Source organism: Echinops telfairi, unplaced genomic scaffold (genome assembly GCF_000313985.2).
Source record: "Echinops telfairi isolate 266 unplaced genomic scaffold, ASM31398v2 ScPeMD7_2565;HRSCAF=3150, whole genome shotgun sequence".
In the NCBI taxonomy this organism is placed as follows: domain Eukaryota; kingdom Metazoa; phylum Chordata; class Mammalia; order Afrosoricida; family Tenrecidae; genus Echinops; species Echinops telfairi.
In genome coordinates, this window is record NW_022106463.1 from 3,878,643 (window position 1) to 3,888,131 (window position 9,489).

A 9,489-nucleotide genomic window follows, 5' to 3' on the forward strand; every position below is an offset into this window, starting at 1 on the left:
AAGTTGGTCAGATTATGTAACGACCACACTAACCCTTCCCTGGAGAATTCGGCATTCTTCAATCTGTACATCTAATTGGAAGTTTTAGCACCCTTGGGGGACTCAAGTCCTGATCCTTTGAAGTGTTTTTTGAGTGTCTGGAACCTGAAGGAGTCTGAAGGGGCGAGATCAGGGCTGTAGGTGGATAGGGTGAGGTTTGCCTATGAAATTCCTGTAGGGCAGCCCTTGCTACCCTGGAAAGGAGCAGGCACACTGTCATGATGGGAAAAATCCCTTCAGACAACTTTCCTGACTTTTTCTCACCAATGCCAGTTTCAATTTTCTTAAAACTTTTCCTGAAGAAGCCTCCATGATCATCCTGTGCCCTTTGAGAAAAATCTATCAAGATTACCCCTTGGGAATCCTAAATGAGGGCTGATATAAGCTTCGGAGCTGATTTTTCTGCCTTGGATTTAACTGCTCCAGCAGAGTCCCTTTGAAGTCACCGCTTTGGGGTGGTGAATGGCCTGGCTGTCACGCAGAATGTATTGGAAAATAGATTGCCCCAGATGCAGGTAGGTTGATATGTAGCACCCAGTTGATCTCCCTTTATGAGTCATTTAAAATGGTTCTAGTTTTTTGTATTTTCTGCTTTCTTGTCCATTGAGGTTTTTATCCATTTTGCTTCGTTATTTGCTATTTTTTAAAATGTTTTTCTGTATGTGCAATCCAGGAGAGGTAAACCCATAGAGGCAGTTCCGGATGAATGGTTCCTTGGGGTCTGGCAGGGGAGGGTGGGTGGAAATGGGGAGCTAATGCTGATGAGTACAAGATGAAGACAATGTTCTAATGCCAATTGTGGTGACAACGTATGACTCTTCTGGATGTGATTAAACTATTGAATTGCACGATATGTGAACAATATGCCAGTAAACCTGTGTTGTTGTTTTTTTAAGTAAAAGGCAAAAAAATGTCACTGTGTTGATTGTACTTTTAAGGTACTTCCTTTAATGTATTGGAAAATAGATTGCCCCAGATGCAGGTAGGTTAAGTGGTGGTGCAGTGGGCTAAGTGGTGGGTCATCTGTTCCCATAAAGACTTACTGTCTTGGAAAACCTATGGAGCACTCTGCTCCATCCCAGGGTCACTAGAGGTCAGGATCAGCTCAATGGCAATGGGCCTGGTTTGGTTGAATGAGACTGATGCAAGTGTATCAGTCTGAGAGAACCTGTCTGCAGAGGCCCACTGATCACAAAGACAGGTGTAAACATGTTTTGGTTGAAATAAATCCGTGTGTGTGTGTGTGTGTGTGTGTGTGTGTGTGTGTGTGAATTGGAATCCTGGTAGCAATCCATTTGGACTGTCCTTCCAACCTCTAAACTGAGGTCTCAGTCCAATCGCTCTTGGAAACACCAAGATTCAGGCAACGCACCCCAAATAAACAGAACAAAAGTCTGACCTATCTATCAACATGACAGCCAGACTCCACACCTGCTTCGGGCCCAGCCCGAGTTGGGTCTGACCCAGTAAAGCTGGGAGCCAAAAGGCAGAGAAAGTGGAGTCTGAACCCAAAGAGATGTGCTCACATGTGAGGCTGGTGAGCCCTTGTGGACACAGGCCCCGGTTCACTCACCAGCCATGGGCTGGTGCTGGGCCTTTAGATCCCAACAGGAGACATACTGAAAGAAAAATCTGATTCATAAGTCAGCTTGGTTTTATAGGGCAGGAAAGAAACCACCTGTTCTCCAGCAGGGAGAATTAAGTGTATTCCTTTACCATTGTAATAATCTTCTCTATAGTGCAAATTGTTAGGGGGTTCTTTCCCACAAGGGGAATTTAAAGCAATGGTTTATTGGCTTACTCAGCCAGGAGTGACTTAGATTGGCTTATTGTGAGCCTTCTATCGGCTAGTTATGACTTAGCTAATTATTTAAGCGTCACCCAGAATGTCTTCATTATGATATTTAGTTACTGGGAAGGGTTAACTGCTTTACTTAAACAGGAGTGGGAGGCATTGTCTTTAATTCAACACTTCTATTTAACTGTAAGCCATTGAGCACAGCATTGGCCAGCCGGAGGAGAAATAGATGCCGACTGAATGCTGAGTGTTGTCAAGACCACATTAGACGACATTGTGAACCCTGAAAACATACTCGTCACCAAGCATTCTAGCCATCGATGAGGATAAGGCACCGTCCTTGGCTTTAAGGCTCTGGTGTTTTGTTTTGTTTTGTTTTGTTTCTTTCCCATGAGGCTTCTGTGAAAATAGGACCACCGTTGGGCTGGAGTTCACTCCAGGTCCTGTCCGCTAATCGTCACTGCACACCTGTGTGGGACAAAGGACTGGATTTGGCCTTTTGTCTCTGCCTTCTAAAAATAGCCCTTGGACTTCCCCAGCAATTAAAAAGCAAAACAAAACACACATTATCTTTGTTTTTATTTTTGTGCAACAGCCCAACCACACTTAAAGGGATACCAGGGCCCCACAGACAAAGGGATTTCAGGAAAAATGGCAGGCGGGCGGGATGGAATCAGCTAGGTCTCCTCGATGATCCAACTCATCATGGACTAGGTCTCGAGGCCCCAGCCACGCATCAACACAAAGGTCTCAGTAACTATTAAAAGGTGCCGAGGCTCTTGGAAAGGTTCTCAAGTTTCTGAGCCAAGGAGGTTCCTAAAAAAATCTGCATGTCTCCGGGGACTTGAAGCTCCATGCTGAAAACTCTTCCTTGGCCTTGGTGTGTATCTTCTTTGCTCAACTTCCATTGAGTCATCGTTGGACTGCACATCACAAGGTCGATGGTTCAAACCCACTAACCGCTCTTCAAGAGAAAGATGAGGCTATCAGCTCCCCTACTCATTTACAGACACAACAACCCTACACAGGGTCTCTGAGTCAGAAGACTTCTTTAAAGTGCAGAGAAGCAAGGGTATTATCACTTTGAAGACTAAGATGTGCCTGACCCACGCCATGTGGAAGACGGACATCGAATAACGAATGCTAACGAAGAATCAATGCATTTCAATTCGAGTGCTGGTGAAGAATATTGAAAGTACCACTGCCAGCCAGAAGAAAACTCAAATCTGCCTTGGAAGAAGGACAGCCAGAATGTTCCTTGGATGCAAGGATTGAAAGACTTTGTCTCCCGTCTTTGGGGCATGGCCAGGAGAGACCAGTCCCTGGACAAAGACCTCATGTTTGGGGAAGGAGAAGGGCTGAGAGGAAGAGGGAGGCCCTGCACAAGATGAATTGACACACAGCAGCTGCAGCAGGGCCGAGCATAACCACCAGGGTGGGGATGGCGCAGGACCAGGGAGTGTCCCATGGGGCCCCGTGAGCCAGCAAAGACTAGACAGCATAGCAGTTACAACCATGTGGGTCAGAAGAGGAGTCCTGGGGGATGCAGTGGATTGGGTCGTGGGTTATGAGTTGGGCTGCTAACCCAAGGCCAGCAGTTCAAACCCACTTGCTGCTCCGCAGGAAAAAGATGAGATTTTTCTGCTGCAGTAAAGATTTACAGCCTTGGAGAGCCAAAAGGGGCGATTCCACCCTGTCTCAGAGGGTCGCGATGAGGCTGAATTGACTTGAGGTCAGTGGTTTTGGCTTTTGTTTTATTTTAAGTAGGAATCTAATCAATGGCATTGAGTTTTGATTGGCTGGTTTAGGGGGATATCGCCCTCTTGGGGAAGCATGTAAACATCACAGGTCCAGGATAATGAGCCGGGTAGCTTTAGAAAAGGTTATAAAGTCAGGGGTTCGCTTCATTTAAGGAAACGGAAGTGAGTGGTCTTTGAAGAAATTTCCCTGAATAATCTACACCCGGCTCCTCTGTTTGACTCAGAAGGAGGCGTCAGATCACAAATTCCAGCCACCAACCTTACTTTTCTTTTTAATGTCCAGACTCAATATTTTTTCTCATCAAGTTTCCAAAGGTTCAGTGAAAGGGCCGTTCAGGTTCTAAAACCATCATAAAGGCGCTGAACCGGGATGACGTTTTGTCCCAAAGTTAACAAAGAGCGACATAAAGACAGACGTTGATCCCTCTCTGCTGCAGGTCTACCCTGTCCGGTAGGGACGCTGTGAATCGGAATGAACTCGATGGCTGTGAGTGAGCTTTATGATCTTTTAGTGCACACGAGAGACAGATCGCATCTATGTTGCTTACGTGCGTGCGCAGTATGCACGTAGACAGCCTGCAACCCATACTTGTGAGTGACTGAACATGTTGTAAGCCAAAATAAGCAGTGAGGAGTCTGGCCCTCGCTCTAGTCAGAACATTCAGAAGAGGAACGTTAAGGGTTTACACAAAGAATGCAAGTAGAAACTTAGAAGCTTGTGGGCTAATGGATTCAAAAGATAATGGACACACTTTAGAATCAATGGTCTGGGATCAAAAGGGCAGCACTGACCCCAGGACAAAGTTTGGAAAGGAGGAGGGCTGGAGAAGGGAAGCACAGGGAAGAGGTAGGAGGAGGGATGGTCCTTGAGGAGATGGCAGTGGATGAGTGAAACAAACGGTGTGGGATGAAGGACAGAGGCTCTGCAAACCATGACCCAGTTCACAAGAAAGGGGTGTAAACAAGAGAGTGAGTGATGGTGCCCGGCTATCAAAAGATAGTGTCTGGGGTCTTAAAGACTTGAAGGTACACAAGCGACCATCTAGCTGAGAAGCAACAAAGCCCACATGGAAGAAACACACCAGCCTGTGTGATTGTGAGGTGTTGATGGGATCAGGTATCAGGCATTAAAGAACAAAAAATCGTATCACTGTGAATGAAGGGGAGTGCAGAGTGGAGACCCAAGACCCATCTGTAGGCAACTGGGCATCCCCTTACAGAAGGGTCGAGGGGAGGAGACAAGCCAGTCAGGGTGCAGTGTAGCAATGATGAAACATACAGCTTTCCTCTAGTTCTTAAATGCTTCCTCCCCGCCACTATCATGATCCCAATTCTACCTCACAAATCCAGTTAGACCAGAGCATGTACACAGGCACAGATCAGAGCTGGAAACAGGGAATCCAGGACAGATAAACCCCTCAGGACCAGTAATGAAAGTAGAGATACCTGGAGGGGAAGTGGAAGGTGGGGGAGAAAGGGGGAACCGATCATAATGATCTACATATAACGTCCTCCCTGGGGGACAGACAACAGAAAAGTGGGTGAAGAGAGACATTGGACAGTGTAAGACATGAAAAAAATTTTTATAAATTATCAATGGTTCATGAGGGAGGGGGGGGGAGGAAGGGGAAAAATGAAGAGCTGATGATGGCAACAAATGTACAAATGGACTTGACATTATGGATGGATATATGGATTGCGATAAGAGTTGTACGAGCCCCCAATAAAATGATTGAAAAAAAATAAAAAGAGAGTGAGCAATAGTAACACTTTCCCATGAGCTTTTTGAAGCCCCTTCCTATGCCACTTAAGGAGCCCTGGTGGCATAGTGCTTACACATTGGGCTGTGGTCCAAATGGTTGGCAGTTCAATACCAGCAGCAGCTCCTCAGGAGAAAGACTGGGCTTTTTGATCCCGTAGACAGTTACAGTTTGGGAAACCCACAGGGGCGCTATGAATCAGCACTGACCCCATGGCAGTGAGTTGAGTCTTAGGGCACTTAAAACAATACGGAATTACATTTATGCCTCTCACAAAGCCATGGTCATTAGTTCAACTTGAATTTTTCCTTTCAATTCTGAGTCTGGTCTTTCTCCTGAAAGCTCTAGAATGACAGCCTCTAGCCCCTGTCTTCCATCTTTCCTTGTCATCAGCTCTACCAGTTTCTCCTCTCCTTTCTTATCTGGAAAACACACATACACATGCACACAACCACACACAAATGTATACACACATACATATACACACACATACACACATGCATACACATACACACAACCACACAGATATATACACATACATACACACACAGATATATATATACACACCACACCCACATACACACCACATCCACACATCCACAACACACATATACATACAGACATAGACACACAGTACACATACACCCCCACACACACACAACCACACACAAATGTATACACATACATACACCCACACACACAACCACACACAAATGTATACACATACATACACCCACACACACACAACCACACACAAATGTATACACATACATATACAACATACACACAACCACACAGATATACACACATGCATACACAGATATACATATACACACACCACACATACATACATACCGCACCCACACATACATACCGTACACACACACACATATACACAACCACACACAAATGTTTACACATATATAGACACATGCATATACACATATATACACAACTACACAACCAAACAGATATATACACATGCATACACTGATATACATATACACACACCACACATACATACACACATAGACACACACCACACACATACACACAACCACACACATGCACACATACACATGCATACACACAACCAGACATATACACATGCATACACAGATATACATATATACACGCACATATATACACGCACATATATACACAACACACACGTACACACCACACGCACACACATACGCAGATCCTTGCTCTGAAATCTGTCCTCCCACGTGCCACTCAGTGGAGCATCTCCATGGGGATTCAGTGACTGCAATCTCTATCAACTTGTCCTTGGACTCACTGAGTAGGTTAGAACCACCAACCTTTAGCTAATCACAAACCACATGTGCCACACAGGCTCCTCCTGTACCTGTTGCTGTGTGCCATCCAGTGAATTCCAACTCACAGCCTCCCCACAGGACGGAGTAGCAGTACCATGGGGTGCCCTGGGCTGCCACCTTCACGGGAGCAGATGGCCAGCACTTTTCTCCTGTGGAGCCGTGGTGGGTTGGAACCACTGACCTTTCAGTTAGTCAAACCAAAACCAGACCACAGCACTGATGCTAACTCACGGCACGTGCTCGAGGGCTTAACTGCTCTCTGATGCTTAACCCACGGTGCCACCAGGGCACCCTCTCCTGCACCTTACCTCACTGCCACAGCCCAACCCTACAGAACAAAGTAGAGCTGCCCCTGTGGTTTCGGAGACTGTAACTATGGGAGTAGAAAGCCTCCTCTGTCCCTTAGAGCAGCTGGTGATTTCGAACTGCTGACCTTGTGGATTGCAGCCCAACACATGGAACCACTACGCCAGGAGGGCTCCCACTCCTGCGCCTAGTCATCACTCTTTAGCTGTAAAACTGGGCTATAAACAGCTTTTGAGGAAAAGGAGCCCTGGTGGCTTAGTGAGCTACTCATTGGGTTACTAAGCTCAGCTCAAGACCATCAGCTGCTCCCAGGGAGAAAGATGGGGCTGTCTGCTTCCGTAAAGACTGACAGCCTCTGAAACCCACAGGGGCGGTTCTACTCTGTCCTTCAGGCTCACTGTGAGTCGGCATCGACTCATGGCAGTGAGTTGGGCTTTCTGGTTTTGGCTACATCTTCCTACTTCCTCATTATCAGGGATTTACAGTCAAGCGTTTGTTGAAAGAATTCGTGGGTGAGTGAATAAAATTTTAGCCTGGTTCCACTGTGCAAGAAGCTGCCCTGTGGGGAGGTGACTGGGTGTTGGCTGCTAGCTTTCTCTCCAAGGCCCACGAGAATCCCACTGGAGTAGAAATATTTACGAGTACAGAGCAACACTGTGAAGCCCTTTCCCAGCCTCCCGTGCAGCCTGGATATGACCGCTCAGCACTGAACCCTGGTTCCGGTGGAGGGCAGGGGGTGCCTTCCAAGGCCCTTCTCCCTCCTCTGGTGAACATGGGTGGGAGTCACCTTGGTCACCCTGACAGAGGGAAGCCTGGTTCAGACCTGCCTGGGCCTTGGTGCGGGAAAGAAATAAGGTTCCTAACGTGCTTAACCAGAAAAAAAATCCCACAGCGATTGTCACAGCAGTACCGGGCTCTGAGGTTGTCAGTGGTTGACAGAGCACCAGCCCTTTCTTCCGAGTGGATTCAAACCTCCAGCCTTTTGGCCAGCAGCCCAGTGTGCCAACCATTTGCTGGACGACCATTTTCCAGTGTGTTTGGGGTCTCTGTTACGCTCATCTTAGTTAACGCAGATGCTCCGGACCACTGGGAAGAAGCGAGGAAGGCTTCCCAGACATCTGGGGTCAGTTAGCCCAGTAGGGGGAGCTGCAGGGCATTCATATGGGGACAGCACATGTCAGGTGATGTGCTGACCAACAGACAGGAGTTAGCGCCATGGACAGACCAATGCCGTCCATACGGAGGCAGAGAGAAGACCGCCACCACCCTAGCCAAGCCGGGAGCTCCTGGGTGAGAAATCCTGGAAGCTCGTTGGTCTGTGTCTCAAGCAGTGTTGACCGAAAAAACACAGCAACCGAATATGCAACGTCATCAGCCTGGCACGGGCAAAGATGGTGTTAGAGGGGAGCTTGTTCTTTTCAGTTCCAAATAAAACAAGTTCTTCCTTCTTCCTTCTGGCTCATTCTTCCTACTCTGTTTCTCCTTCACTGCTAAATCTCTTGATAAAGGGCTATTAAGTGCCTCCCAAGACGAGTCGTCTCCAAGTGCATTACCCTGTCCCTAGTTCAAGGTCAAGGCTAAAGGTCCTTTTTGTTGTTAAAGCCCCCGAGCACCATGCAATGAAGCCAAACCCCAAAACCAAACTCACTGCCATCAAGGCAATGCCGACTCATCGCGACCTGACAGGACACGTAGAACTACCCCCTCCCCCCTTTGCGTTTCCGAGACTGTAACTTTGTACGGGGGTCAAAAGTCCTGTCTTTCTCTCCCTGAGCAGCTCTTGGTTTCGAACTGCGGACCTTGTGGATTTCCACCCACTGCATAACCACTCTATGCCACCGGCGCTCCTGTACACAATGACCCAGGAGGTCGACTAAACCAAGCCAAGCCAAACGCACTGCAACAGAATCGGGTCCACCCCACAGGGATTCCGTAAACAATGGAAGGAAACGCTGCCGGGCCCAAACGATCCTACAAGGTTTCCACTGTCACAGCCACCGAGTCAGTCCGCCTCTGGACGCGCCTTCCTCTTCTTCACCCACCCTTTACTTGACCCACGTGATTCTTAACTCCTCCAAATATGAAGACTCAACACAGCCCGGCCAGAATCGAGCAGAATCATCTTTTCCAGGCCGCCAGACCTTTGACCCTCAACTCAGACCGGTGCCTAAAACAGGGCCAATGAACCCCCGCCAAAACATCGTGCCAGTTTGGTAGTCTCCAAGCTCACTGCCAATCAAGCCTCAAGTCCATTTGGACTCACAGGGACCCTCAAGGTAGAACTGCCTCTGAGGGTTCCCGAGACTGTCACTCTTGATGAAGGGAGAAAGCCTCGTCTTTACCCCAGGGAGAAGCTGGTGGTTTCAAACTGCTGACCTTGCGGTGAGCAGCCTGGCATGTCACCCATGACACCAGTAGGGCTCCCGGTCAGTCTAAGAATCAGAAAAGTCGCCATCCTTGATGGCGTCGTCCATGCACTGCATGCG